The sequence below is a fragment of the Sebastes umbrosus genome, chromosome 2, assembly GCF_015220745.1.
Source record: "Sebastes umbrosus isolate fSebUmb1 chromosome 2, fSebUmb1.pri, whole genome shotgun sequence".
NCBI classification, from domain to species: domain Eukaryota; kingdom Metazoa; phylum Chordata; class Actinopteri; order Perciformes; family Sebastidae; genus Sebastes; species Sebastes umbrosus.
The window spans coordinates 1,495,443-1,509,344 of NC_051270.1; the positions used below are offsets into that span (position 1 = coordinate 1,495,443).

The window sequence follows — 13,902 nt, forward strand, 5'->3', positions numbered from 1 at the left end:
CATGGTGTGTACCACACTGAACATGGACCACAGAAAGCTAAGGAGAGAGTTGTCTCAGGAGATCAGAAAGAACATTATAGACCTTCATGTTAAAGGTAAAGGCTATAAGACCATCTCCAAGCAGCTTGACGTTCCTGTGACTACAGTTGCACATATTATTCAGAAGTTTAAGGTCCATGGGACTGTAGCCAACCTCCCTGGACGTGGCTGCAAGAGGAAAATTGATGACAAATCGAAGAGACGGATAATACGAATGGTAACCAAAGAGCCCAGAACAACTTCCAAAGAGATTAGAGGTGAACTCCAAGGTCAAGGTACATCAGTGTCAGATCGCACCATCCGTCACTGTTTGAGCCAAAGTGGACTTAATGGAAGACGACCCAGGAGGACACCAAATCATAAAAAAGCGAGACTGGAATTTTCCAAAATGCATATTGACAAGCCACAAAGCTTCTGGGAGAATGTCCTTTGGACAGATGAGACAAAACTGGAGCTTTTTGGCAAGTCACATCAGCTCTATGTTCACAGACGCAAAATGAAGCATCCAAAGAAAAGAACACTGTACCTAATGTGAAACATGGAGGAGGCTCGGTTATGTTCTGGGGCTGCTTTGCTGCATCTGTCACAGGGTGTCTTGAATCTGTGCAGGGTGCAATGAAATCTCAAGACTATCAAGGCATTCTGGAGCGAAATGTGCTGCCCAGTGTCAGAAAGCTTGGTCTCCGTTGCAGGTCATGGGTCCTCAAACAGGATAATGACCCAAAACACAGCTAAAAACACCCAAGAATGGCTAAGAACTAAACATTGGACTGTTCTGAAGTGGCCTTCTATGAGCCCTGATCTAAATCCTATTGAACATCTGTGGAAGGAGCTGAAACATGCAGTCTGGAGAAGGCACCCTTCAAACCTGAGACAGAGCAGTTTGCTCACGAGGAGTGGGCCAACATACCTGTCGACAGGTGCAGAAGTCTCATTGAGAGTTACAGAAATCACTTGATTGCAGTGATTGCCTCGAAAGGTTGTGCAACAAAATATTAAGTTAAGGGTACTATCATTTTTGTCCAGGCCAGTTTCATTAGTTTGTTTTTTAAAATGATTTTGTTGAACCATAATTCAAAAACAATAGCTGATTTTCATTAGTTAATTTTCAGTAAATTTTTATTTATTATTACTTTTGTCAGTTTCAAGTTATTTCAGTGACCATTGTGGGTTTTTCTCTCTTTAACGGAAGGGTGCCAACAACTTTGCCTACGTCTGTATACTGTACTGTAGTATAGTATTTTTTTCATTCAACTTGTTTGTCTGTTTTAGTAGTTATTTTATTGTTTTTTACTCTTGTGTCATTTATCTTGTTTTTATTTCCCTCGTGAAGCTCTTCGTAACATTTGATTTGAAAAGTGCAATATAAATACAATTTATTATTTATTATTATTATTATTATTATTATTATAATTATTATTTATACAGGGTGGTTCAATGAGAGCAGTTATTAGTAATTAGTTATTATAAACACATAGTAAATCCATTTTTAATCTATTAAAAATGATTTAACATTGAATTTAAATGATGCATTATAACACTAAAAGTTAAAAGAATAAAAAAAATCATTAAACTTGTCAATTAATTCAATTCCTTTATTTGTAAAAAAAAAATAATAAAAGTAAAAAAGCGTGTATGTTCAACAACCTATACACTTATTTTAAAAAGATATCAATTGAAAAAAATCTGTCTTTAAATTACGATATAATTAGTTTTAAAATTGAATTGCCGAATTTATAAAATGTTTAATAAATTTTACTTTTAGTTTTTTCATTTATTTGTCCTTTTGTTATATCTCAATATAAATCTCACCGTTAATTTGTCTCCTTCTTTAACATTAACAGTCTCCATTTCATGATCACTTTGGTTTAAAAACGCTATATTTAAGTTAAAGATGTGTAAACAGTGTTCCACTTAAAAGTTAAATACTGACAGAGTAGCATCAGGCCAGCTGTTATGAATCTGGCCAATCAGAGCTCTTGTTGCTACTGTTTCAAGGTGGCTCACTGCTCACGTGTCTTGACTTAAAGACAGCTGTCTTTAATTTAAAGAATTCAAAGAATTTCAATCTTTTTACTATTACTTTGTTTTAATTCATCAATTAAATGCAAATTAGATTTATTAATTTATAGAATGCATCAATTAATTGATTACAATTAAACACTAAAAGTCTATTGACAGACTTCACTGCAAACAGTCATTGGGACTATTTCTTCTGTAGGAAGTAGTTCCAATATTTCAATGCTGAGCACCAAAAAATATACAATCTCCATTTAATCTCAAAACCTGGATTAATAAAACTAAAAATATCTGCATTCTGCAATAAACATACATGAAGAAAACAAACTGTTAGTTATTTTTTAATCCCTACATCGCCAGGAACAACTGTTTTAATATCAGATCAAGAAACGTTTCTCCATTCCACATTAAATAATTCACCTGTTGGTCTTCATCTAATTCTGCTCACATTCATCAGAGTGATATAAGACAACACAGAAGTGAAGACAGAAATGTAGACATTAAACTGACGGAGGGTTTTATCTGGGATGTTGTTTATCAAAGACGTGAGAAAACATCCAGCAAAACTAGTATGTACTTTCTATCTAATTAAAACTTTACACACAGTACAGGTTAATTAAAAAACAAAACATGCACACACAAGCATTTTAAAGTGTCTCAGTTTTAACATACAAACCTTTTCATTCAAAGTTCCTAATCTGTAGATGTTTATTCTTTGATACACACACTAATTCTAAATAGGGTTTGAGTGTGTTCACACACTGAAAAGTGACTAAATTGAGTATACTCAAACCTGTCAGTTGCCAATGGACACTATGTCCCACAATGCATTGCACAAAGCAAATGGTGGATCCACTAACAGCTGGAAAACATTAAGCTATTTGTGGATGGTGGTGAAACATCTCCAGGAACTCCTCATAAACAAAAAGTAGGATAACTATTAACGTTTTATTTAGGGGGAAACATTTTGATGTCTCTTTGTGAAGTTTAATTTACATTGTAGTTGTAAACTGCAGTTTGATTGATGTCAGAAGGTGCAGGTGTTGTATCTGTTAGTAAAACAGTTAAGCTAAGTGATTTCTTCAATTACAACTGTAAAGCTGCATGTATATTATATACTGTTTACAGTTAGTGTGTAGATTTAGGTAAGAGCTAAAGTTTGCAGTCAGAGAAAGATCAAGAAACATTGATCCAGAGTCACATTTTTTTATTACAAATACACTGTAGTTTTATATGCCAGTTTATTAGGTACACCAAGCTAAAACTAATGCAGTCTCTCTAAAATATTTTAAGAACAAACTGAACACTATAACCTTCATGAAGAGAGGATTTCTGCAGATGGTTTGTTGTGATCTGTGATCCTGTGATTATCATTAGTGACAGGAAGTCAGCAGGAGTTGGAGTGGAACTGCCGTGCAAGGTAAGATTTCTGCAGGACTGCATTTAGGTGGACCTAATAAACTGTTTAATATGTGTTGCATGTGTTTATGATCCTACTGTAGGTCAGGAAAACATTTGCATGTATTTGCTGTTGCACCTGGAGAGAGGACATGGGTGTAAGCCGGACTCACCTGCTGGGACGAAGCCTACAGCACCAACTCTGAAGCAGGTATATATGGTGTCTGACTGCTAACATGACATGTTATTAGCTTATCACGGATATATCTGCACCGGTGTACTCTATAAGACACTTCAGAACAGGAACACATGTTTGAGGAAAATCCAAGATAAGAGAGAAAGCGAGGCTTGACCTAGTCTTGTAAATTCATCCTGGCTTAATGCGTTTCACGAAGGCCAAGCCAGGCTGAGGAGGGGCGACTAGGTTGAGCCAGGTATATTTAATTCAGATAGATGCGCGTTCACTGCTTTCCTCAATAGACCACGAGGTAGATCGCAGATTTACTGATGCTGAAATGGAATAAACGTGTTCCGCGTACTTTAAACCCAGTGAGAAACATCTACTAATGGGAGATTATGAGTAAGGTAAGCATATAAGTAAGGTTATACTTCTAGATACTCTTCCCTTTTTTTTTTTTTTTTCTACTAGTGGTGATCAGTCCAACTCTGTGTTACAGTTGGTATCCACACACCCTAGTAACTTATCAGTTGTACACTATACGAAAATACAGTGTATGAATCTTTTCTCTCTGAGTTCCTAGAACTCCTTGTTTAAAGTGATTAATCAAGGTCATGCAATTAAAACACTTTGACCTTGCACTGGTACCGTCTATGCTAGCCCTAAATTCGAAAGCGGTTTCCAAAACCTGCCCTGTTGACATGTCTGTCACAAACACCCTCATTGGTGATGAGAATCTCTTTTTTCTTTTCTTTTTTTTATTATTATCATTATATACAGTGTATATTTTTAATGAATTCCTACTTACCAGAAAGAGAGAGTTGTTTTTAGCCACCTGGTTCTTTGGATCACAGCAGTGAGTGAATCCTGTTCCTCAGGCGTCAGACCCCCACTTCTACACCCTCTTTGACGGGGAGGTTGAGGTTAGAGTCCCGTATTCCAGCCATGCACGGCCTTTACCTTCAGCACTGAGTTCCAGAGGTCCCCCTCACATGGGTGATCCTGCCGACAATGCCAAATTTGGGGTGGCAGTTTATGTTAAACAAGATAAAAGCTAAGGTCACAACTTGTCTTTCAAGTATATTTAATTCAAAGCATCTGCAGATGGACTCGCGAGCACTGTCAACTGAGTTAGCTGAGACAAGTGAGCCTAGAGCACAAGAAAAGTCGGGCTTTTAAACATACTCCTCGGGGGGCTCAAAGTCTCTACTGGAGATATGAAAATTTCCATCACAATGCTTTATACTTTCAGTAAATTATGTAGATCATAAAAAAATATTGTTTTCATTTCCTTGTGGTAGAGTATTTAAGATGCAGATCCTGTTGGAGATGGTACACTCAGGAAGAGGGCTTCTCCCACAGTGATTCTGCTGCATCTGCTGCTTATGGTCTCAGCTGCATCTGCAGGGTATTCACACTATTACAGGTCCTGCGACGGATCACTGACCTTCACCCCTAAAAGATGGAATTCAGACGGGACTTATATGGTAAGTTAAACTTTGGGTGCCGAACAAATGTCATTAGAGGGTATTCTGCCACATCCTGACTGATATTATTGTAATTATTTCTATTGTCGGAGAAAAAGTACTAAGAATGATGTGTAATGTTCTCTTTCATCAATAAAAGTCGGCTTGACTGTGCCATAAGAAGAAAGTAGCTTTTCTCTTGAATCTAATATAACGAATGATGATATTCTGATCACTACTAGATGAATTTAAAGTTTGGTTGTAGAATGAGACCCACACCCACTATTCCACATTTTTGCTGGCTTGAAAGTTCAAGAAATTGTGCAGGGATAATCTTTGCATAATTCTTTACAGGTGGAACTTCGCAACAAGCAAACTACATCCCGCTGCAATATGAATCCCTACTTGTGTTTCTATGGTCTCTGCGGCTCCCCGACCCAGACGACCAACACAATTGTTTCCATGAATTCCTATCGTGCCACTTGGTGCCAATACCAGGTGGTGAAAAAAATAAAACTCAACGGCAACCTACCCTTTGGTATTAGGTAAGATTTCTTGAGCAAAATCCAGCTCAATTTAAATTAAACCTCCTATGAATTTCTATATAAATTATAATATTTGAGTCAGCCAAATCTCTCTCTCTCTCTCTCCGTCCGTCCATATGTAAAACCTCCCAACACAATAATAAGGAAAGACAATTTAGTATAAGAGAATTCATGTTTCAATGTTATATCACATTATAAATTCTTTAACATTTAGGCAATTTAGCAAATAAATATGGTATGAGCTTCCAATATAAAATGTTTGTAACATTGTAAAAAATAGAAGGTCAGTTATCTTGGTAGAAAAATTTGTTTTTGTGTTTGTGAACTGAAGCCATGATGAGAAAATTATATATATTAATATATTGAGAAAACTCAATATACAATATGCACCAACCACTACAACCACATCACCTTACCGAAGCACAATTGCTCCTTTAAGCAAGCTTCCTCTGCAGTTTGCTGTTCATGGTATGGTAATATTATATACTATATACTGTGTATATATATATATATATATATATATATATATATACGTATAAACACTGATTTGAATATTTCCATTTGATCAAAATCTGTCTCCTCCTCTGATTTTCAGTGGACTCATACGATGCTCCTTCATGCCTTTATGGAGATTACTTTCCCACTTTCTTGTCACCAACTCCGAATAATGGAGTGAATCTGCCTGCCTTTGTCAACCGCACCCTCAAAATCAAAGTCAGATCCAGAGCACAATACACCACGTAAGGAAATGTTAACTTAAAATCTACACTTCTAACAGGGTTTTGCATCTTATTTTGCAATAATAATAACTGGCTTATTAAGCTGTGTATGAAAAACGTTTCCCATTTCATAGTCATGAAAACATTGATTCTCTTTTAGGATTGTTGGCCTGGTTGTCACTGGACCAAAGGGCATTTCAAATCAGCAAATCTCCACAGAAGAATATGTCATAAAATGGACACCAACAGAAAATTAATTGAATGATGATTTTCCATCATTTGCTTTGTTTCAGAAGCAAGAGACACTTGAGTTTTAAATAAATTATCTGGTTGGACTATATGGGCTACAGGTTAAATGAGAAAACTGTACTTGAAAATTTCTACACAAATCACCACCTAAGTACTTTCTTAGGTAATACAGTTTTTCATTCTTTGGAATGTTTTTCCTGACTATTAATGTTTCAAATGATAGTCAACGGTCTTTGAATTTCAAAGGATCTCAAGTGAACAATGTCGGCTCTGGTGTTGGAAGACGATTGGTGCTTATAGCTTCTGCTAGCATGCTGACCAAATCAGAATTGTTCTGCACTTGAGACATGGATGTTAAAGTTGGTGGAGCTTGACTTGTAACTGGTAGAGGTCGAGGAATGAATGTGGGAATCATGAGGTTTAGAACTTGGCTTTCTCCTGCTGGTTCAACATCTTGCAGCAAGTTACTAGCTTCAAGGTTTCTTCAACTTGATCGTAGACCTTTACTCGGGCTGTTGCAGCGTTCAACTTCACTTCTAGGTGCTCAAGCTTTCTACGTTTGACTTGCATTGCCTGTTGTCTGGCTAGGTTCTCAGATTCAAATTGTGCCAGCTTTTGTTTATTTTCAGCCTCTGACCTTTAATGTTTTATCACTTCCTGCTGGGTTGGTCATCACCTCAGGCTGTAAGTCATGCCATGTTACGAGAAACATTCACTCTGCTCCTCCTTCTTCTACAGCCTGAGGTGATAACCAACCCAGAATCACATGCTGGAGCAGGCTCAGCACGTTATGTAATTCGATTTCAGACTTTAGAAAACTTTAATGACCCCAAAGGGGCAATTTGTGATACAGCACAATAATGTAGACGCAATTAAATGTAGAGTACGGTCTAGACCTGCTCTGTATGAAAAGTGTCTTGGATAACTTCTGTTATGATTTAATGCTCTATAAAAATAAATTTAATTAAAACAGAACAACAGAGACTACAAAAGTCCAATAAATAAGAAAATTCAATAAATAAGACGTATTTTGCACATCCTTGTACGCCCCCCAGTTAACATAACATTCTCCCAACCCTGTGTTGCACGTCGTCCTACCACAGCTTGTTAGCTAGAATAGTGTGAGGCCTAGTCCGTACATACACAGGTATTTCATTCTCAAAAAAAGAAAATCACGTCCACACAAGCACTTAAAAAGATCTCTGTCCAGATGAAAACCTAAAAACACAATCGAAGCATTGTCAAGGTCAGTTGGCCTCTTTGCCTCATTAGTGACGCCTCACAACAGTGCACACTCGGATGTTACGAGCCAGAAACTTTCTCCAGTTTTCCCCGTCTATACAATATTGAAAATAAAGTTTCTGAAAATCTTCTCCGTGGCCGGAGTTTTATAAAAGCTCCGTTTTCAGTGACCTAAAATGCCAAAACACATAGAAACAGCTACGTTTACAAAAATACCTGTGTAAGAGTGGACAAGGCCCAAAATTTACTTTTATTTTTTAGTTGCATAATAAGTTTAGAAACGTAACACCCACCCATCTGTCTTTTGGCCTGAACCTGGATTTTCCTTCTTAACACTTCTTTTCCTTCTCTCTGCTGCACTTTAACATGGAATCTGTCTGATCAGAACATCAGAATCTGATGTTTCTCAATTAACGCCGGTAGCACACAATGGAGAACACCTTACAGATAGAAGAAGTAGACAAGGTAGCTGGGATTTGCCAATCCGGGGAGAGAATTTGATGAAATTTAAGCTTTTCTGGAGGCAGCTTGTTTTTTCAGGCGCTCAAGATAAAAAGGAGGTTATTGCTATATGCCAATACAGTTTTTCTTCATTGTTCAGATACATTGGTTAAAAAGAAAGGCCCACTTTCGAGAATATGTGACTCAAACAATAAAACTGTGTTCCACTTTGCAAATGCCTGCTCCAAAAGTGTGTTGTGTTCTCTTCATATGATCAAAAAAGAAAAGAAAAGAAAAATGGAAGGATGTCAGAAGAAAAAACTCGAGACACCAAAAAGAGAAAAATAATCAACACATTTCATAAAAACCACAAGATTAACAAAATCTTTTAGGCGTTCATTAAGGAATGGTGAATGGTATGGTGGACCACTGACACTGTATTCTTGTATTCATGGGATTAGAGCGTCACCTGAACCTCTGCACTGCAAAATGTTTTAACCTCACATTGTCCAATATAACACTGTAATGTTGGATGTGATGTCATTCTGATTTTGGGGTAAAAAGAAAATATTACCTCTACACATTCTCACACAGTGAATGAGCCTACACAGCAAAAACAGGTCACTCTTCAGTGGTACATTTTGTTTTCTGTGTTGTGAAGTTTTGATTGTTACATCGCTGTAGTTGAGTCCAAGACTCTAATTAGCAAAAGGGCATCTAAAAACAGCTCCTCCTAATCCCAAAAGTTGGCAGTGTTTCAAGAACAACAGAGAAAGACAGGTGAAATGAGTTCTATGTCATGCTGTGGTGGCAGCTTCTGTAAAACAAGACAAAAGCCAAGGTCACAACTTGTCTTTCAAGTATATTTAATTCAAAGCATCTGCAGATGGACTCGCGAGCACTGTCAACTGAGTGAGCTGAGACAAGTGAGCCCAGAGCACAAGAAAAGTCAGGCTTTTATACGAACTCCTCGGGGGTCTCGAAGTCTCTACTGGAGATGTGAAAATGTCCATCACATTACCTTCCTTTGAGCATTCTATGCTCACTTTAATAATTAACATATCTGATTACTACCATTACCATTCTAATACACAAAATCAAAATGTGAAGATACCATGTGATTTCAATTAAGCATAAAATGGTGGCGTCCACCCTGGAGGTGGAAAAAGGTCAGGAATGCCTTTCTCCAGCTGTGGCTTATGTACATATTGTCCAACAGTAGACTTGATCAAAGAGGCAATCATAGCTTTTGCACAAGGAACAATGCAACATACTAATAATGCTAACATTGTGATTATTGGCTGCAAGATGGCGCACGCTCTGCTGCGACAGCACAGACTTTACTCTGTTTGACAGCGTCTGCCTAAATGTTCTAGCGTCCTGTCTAAGTGTTCTTGTGTACTGTGTTTTATGTAAGTCACACTGGGCTGACCGACCATGATCAGATCTTACAAAGCGATCGTCATCTCACTTGCGATCTTATGGCTGATCTGCGGTAGCTTCGCACTACAGCCTGAGACCGACAACAGGTTACTCACCTACAGCCGCGATGAACTCCTGCTACACCGGACCTTGCTGCTGTGTAACATCATGCCTCCTGTGGTTCTACCGCTGGAGCTTCGACCAAGGAACATAGGAAGACTAGGTATTCGCAGCAGAATAAGGAAGCGTCCATTTAAACCCCCTCTCCCCTCCATCATCCTGTCGAATGTCCGTTCACTCCGGAATAAAATGGACTTGTTACACGCCCGTTGCCGACTGGAAAGGGCCTTCAGGGACATCTGTATCATCGCCCCGTCCGAGACCTGGCTCGACGAGTCGGTCTGCGATGCCGAGGTCAGCCTGGACAACTTCACAATCTTCAGATCTGACAGAACGGGACAATCACAGAAGAAGAGTGGTGGCGGGGTCTGCCTTTACGTCAAAAACAGGTGGTGTAACAACATCAAGGTGCACCGTCAGGTGTGTACGCCCGACCTGGAGTTGCCGACCCTTTCCCTGCGTCCCTACTATCTCCCCCGGGAATTCCCTTCTGTTGCGGTCAGCTGTGTTCACATTGCCCCCAGCGCAAACATCGGAGCTGGTAGCCGAGGATGCTAATGCTATGTTAGCTAAGTACCCAGGAGCTCCGGTGTTTATCTTGGGGGATTTCAACATGTGAATGCTGGACTGCATGTTTCCATCATTTGAACAGTATGTGGACATTCCTACCAGAAGGGCAAACATCTTGGATTTGTGTTACGGTAACATTACCAATGCATTCCGTGCCCGTTCATATCCACCGCTCGGACTTGCAGACCACATCATCGTCTGTTTACTTCAGCTATACAAACTGGAACTGAAATGCCATGAGCCATAATGTTACAGTGCCCCACAGTGGTCGGAGGACACCATTACACAACTCCAAGGCTCCCTGGCATGTACTGACTGGGATGTTTTCGACGTAGACCTGAACAACAGAGTTTGTCATTACGGACTACATCAACTTTTGAATGAAAACCACCAATCCAGTTAAAACGATAACGAAATATCCCAACTCCAAACCTTGGATCACTCCCCAAGTAAGACAGTGCCTAAGGGAAAAACATGATGCCTTTAGGCTCAAAGACTGGGCCAGCCTCAAAATGGCAAATAGGAAAATAAAAAATTAGGTGTTTAAGGCTAAACTGAAATTCAAGGACTGATTAGAATCTGAATTTGGCAACATGAACACCAAGCAGGCGTCCCAGAGGGTTAGAACCCTCACTGGGTGTGAACCAAAACCCAAACTATCTGCAATAACTGACTCTGCATCCTTTGCAAAACAAATGAACACATTCTACACCCGTTTTGACAGTCAGGACTTCACAGCTGAATGTGAAGAATGTTTGAGAGCCCCCCCCTCACCAGTCCCTGATGAACCGGCCCCCTTTACAGAGGTGGATGTACAGCGCCAGCTTAGCCAGTGTAAGACAGGCAAGGCCCTGGGCCTGATGGCATCCCAGCAAGGGTGCTGAAGACCTGCGCCCAGGAACTCATACCAAATCTCCACTCACTCTTCTGTGAATCCTACCATACTGCCAAAGTACCCACCCTCTGGAAAACTGCAAACATAATCCCGTACCCCAAAAAAACCCGGCCCACAGAACTCAATCACTACTGCCCCATTGCCCTAACATCCATAATAATGAAGTGCCTGGGGAAGCTGCTGCTAAACACTATCCTGCCAGTTGTCGCCCCACAACTGGATCCCCTCATATTCGCCTATAAGGCTAAGAGTGGCACGGAGGACGCTGTGGCCTGCCTGCTACATCTCCTCCTCCAGCACCTGGATTCCCTTGGCAACTTCGCCAGGATACTCTTTGTGGACTTCAGCTCTGCTTTCAATACCATCCAAAGGCATCTGATGAGCCGGAAACTACACCATCTCAACACTCACCCCCGTCTGATCCATCTCATACAAAACTTCCTCAGTGACAGACTGCAAGCTGTGCGGGTGGGCACGACCACAATACCTGCACTCACCACCAACACCGGAGCACTACAGGGATGTGTGTTGTGTGTTGTTGCTAAACTGTTTCTCTTTGTTTTTCCATGACAATGACATAAAGTCTCTATTCTATATCATATTATATTATATTATATTATATTATATTATATTATATTATATTGAGCCCATTCCTGTATACGCTTTACACCAACGATTGCACCAGTCCGTCACCCAACACCACCTACCTCAAATACTCAGACGACACGGCCATTCTTGGCCTACTCACAGACAACAACTCTGCCCTGGACTATCACAACACAGTTGCTCTCTTCACTCAGTGGTGTGAGGACAACCATCTTCACCTCAACGTCGGCAAAACAAAGGAAATACAAATCGATCCCACCTCACCTCAGCACCCATTATCATCAATATGCCCAAACAGTTGAAGTAGTTGACACCTTCAAATACCTCGGAGTGACTCTGGACAATAAACTCAGGTTTGACCAACACATCAATGACATCCAAAAAAGGAGCCATCAAAGACTATCAGTCATCCCCAAACTGAAAAGACTTCATGTCGCCCCCCATCTCCTCCTACTGTTGTACCAGAGCATTATCCAGGCCATCCTACTCTACTGTTCCACCTGCTTTTTTAACATGTTATCCGTCACTAACCGGTCAAAACTCACACGCATAACCTACTCTCTGCCAGGATAATTGGTCTCCCCACACCCAACTTCACAGAACTCAACAACAAAGCCATTGCACGCATTGCAATCTACACTCTAATCGTTCGAATGGGTGCCAAGTTACGTCTGTTGGCGTCATCTCGTCAGCAGTGTGACCTCAGCTCACCCCAGATAGTGTGTTGTTTACTTGCAGCTTGAGAAACTTGGGTGCACTCACCCGCCTCTCTCTCCCCAACAACACAGAACCGGGGAAAGCATTGGCTCACTTACTGATGTTGATGTGCGTTGGTTGATAGAACTAGGTTGCTCTCTCTGCCAGTGTTACTGCCGTTTCCGTGGTGAGGAGCACTTGGTAGGGCCCATTCCACCTGCGTGCTCTCAAGTTCTTCCTCCTCAGGTCTTTCAGTCGCCTGGCTCCAGGTCGTGCAGCCTCCGGTCTCTGGCTCTTACCGGGCTGAGACCACTTCTGCTTCTTACCCTTGCTCTCATGTGCATCAGGACAATTGGCAATGCCTTTGTCCATGTCAAACCTGTCTCTTCACAACATTTAACAAGTTTATTTTTCACTGTCCCATTCTCTCTTTCCACTGTCTTTAGCATATTTACATGCTTCAGTCAATGCAACAAGCTCTGCGGCTTGGGCAGGGTAGTTGGCGGGGAGTGGTAGAGCCAATATTGTGTCATGTAATGTAGTGACCGCAGCAGTGACCGCATGTAATGTAGTGACCACAAAACCTGCTTGATCTTTACCAGTTGCTGGGTCTCTTGAGGCTGAGCCGTCCACAAACAGTTCTAGGTCTGCATTGGTGAGTGGCCTGTCCTGCAGATCTGCCCTGGGGGAGCAAACTTCAGTTATTACAGCAACACAGTCGTGTGGCTGTCCGTTGAAAGGTGATCATTCAAGCAAAATCATTGACACTGCATGTGGAACCAACAGGGTTAAAGGTAGATACTCTTACCAATAAGAAGTCTATTCAAGTGTGCTATTAGTATACCTATTAAAGTGTAGCCTGTTTAAGTGTGTGAGAGTATATAATGCGAGAAAAACTCATTTAAATTTTTTTTTAATCTCATCACAAAATATAAAGTCAAATAGCAAAAGTCTCTTTATGTAATACATAAATCATTGGCTAAATACTATAAGTTAAAGAAAACTTACAAGTATACTCGCAGTTAAAACTATTAAACTAGTAGTTTGCTGAAAGTATACTTTAAAGTGTACTTTCATTACACAACAAAGTGGGCTACAAGTATATACCTAGTAAACTAACAGTATACCTAGAAGTTCACTTGTAGTATAGTTCACCTCAAAGTATAGTTGTAGTACAAAAAACAACTTAGACATAAATGTAATCAAAGTTTACTATTCTTACACTTAAAGTACACTTAAAAGTATATTTTTATAAACTAAAAAGTGGGCCAATTTAGTCTCAAGAAGTATTGAAGTA

The 13,902-nt window shown here is 40.0% G+C and overlaps 2 long non-coding RNA genes across 2 annotated transcripts in view; both read left to right on the forward strand.

The window, feature by feature from the left end:
- The first annotated feature begins 2,896 nt into the window (after positions 1 to 2,896).
- LOC119503350 overlaps positions 2,897 to 13,902 on the forward strand; it is a 34,844-nt gene continuing 23,838 nt past the window's right edge. Inside the window, exon 1 of the long non-coding RNA XR_005210299.1 lies at positions 2,897 to 2,986. This is a non-coding gene — a long non-coding RNA (uncharacterized LOC119503350). The remainder of the gene's footprint in view (positions 2,987 to 13,902) is intronic.
- On the forward strand, positions 5,738 to 6,668 carry LOC119503356. The gene is made up of 3 exons (XR_005210300.1): positions 5,738 to 6,113; positions 6,241 to 6,385; positions 6,525 to 6,668. It is a non-coding gene; the product is annotated as an uncharacterized LOC119503356 (long non-coding RNA).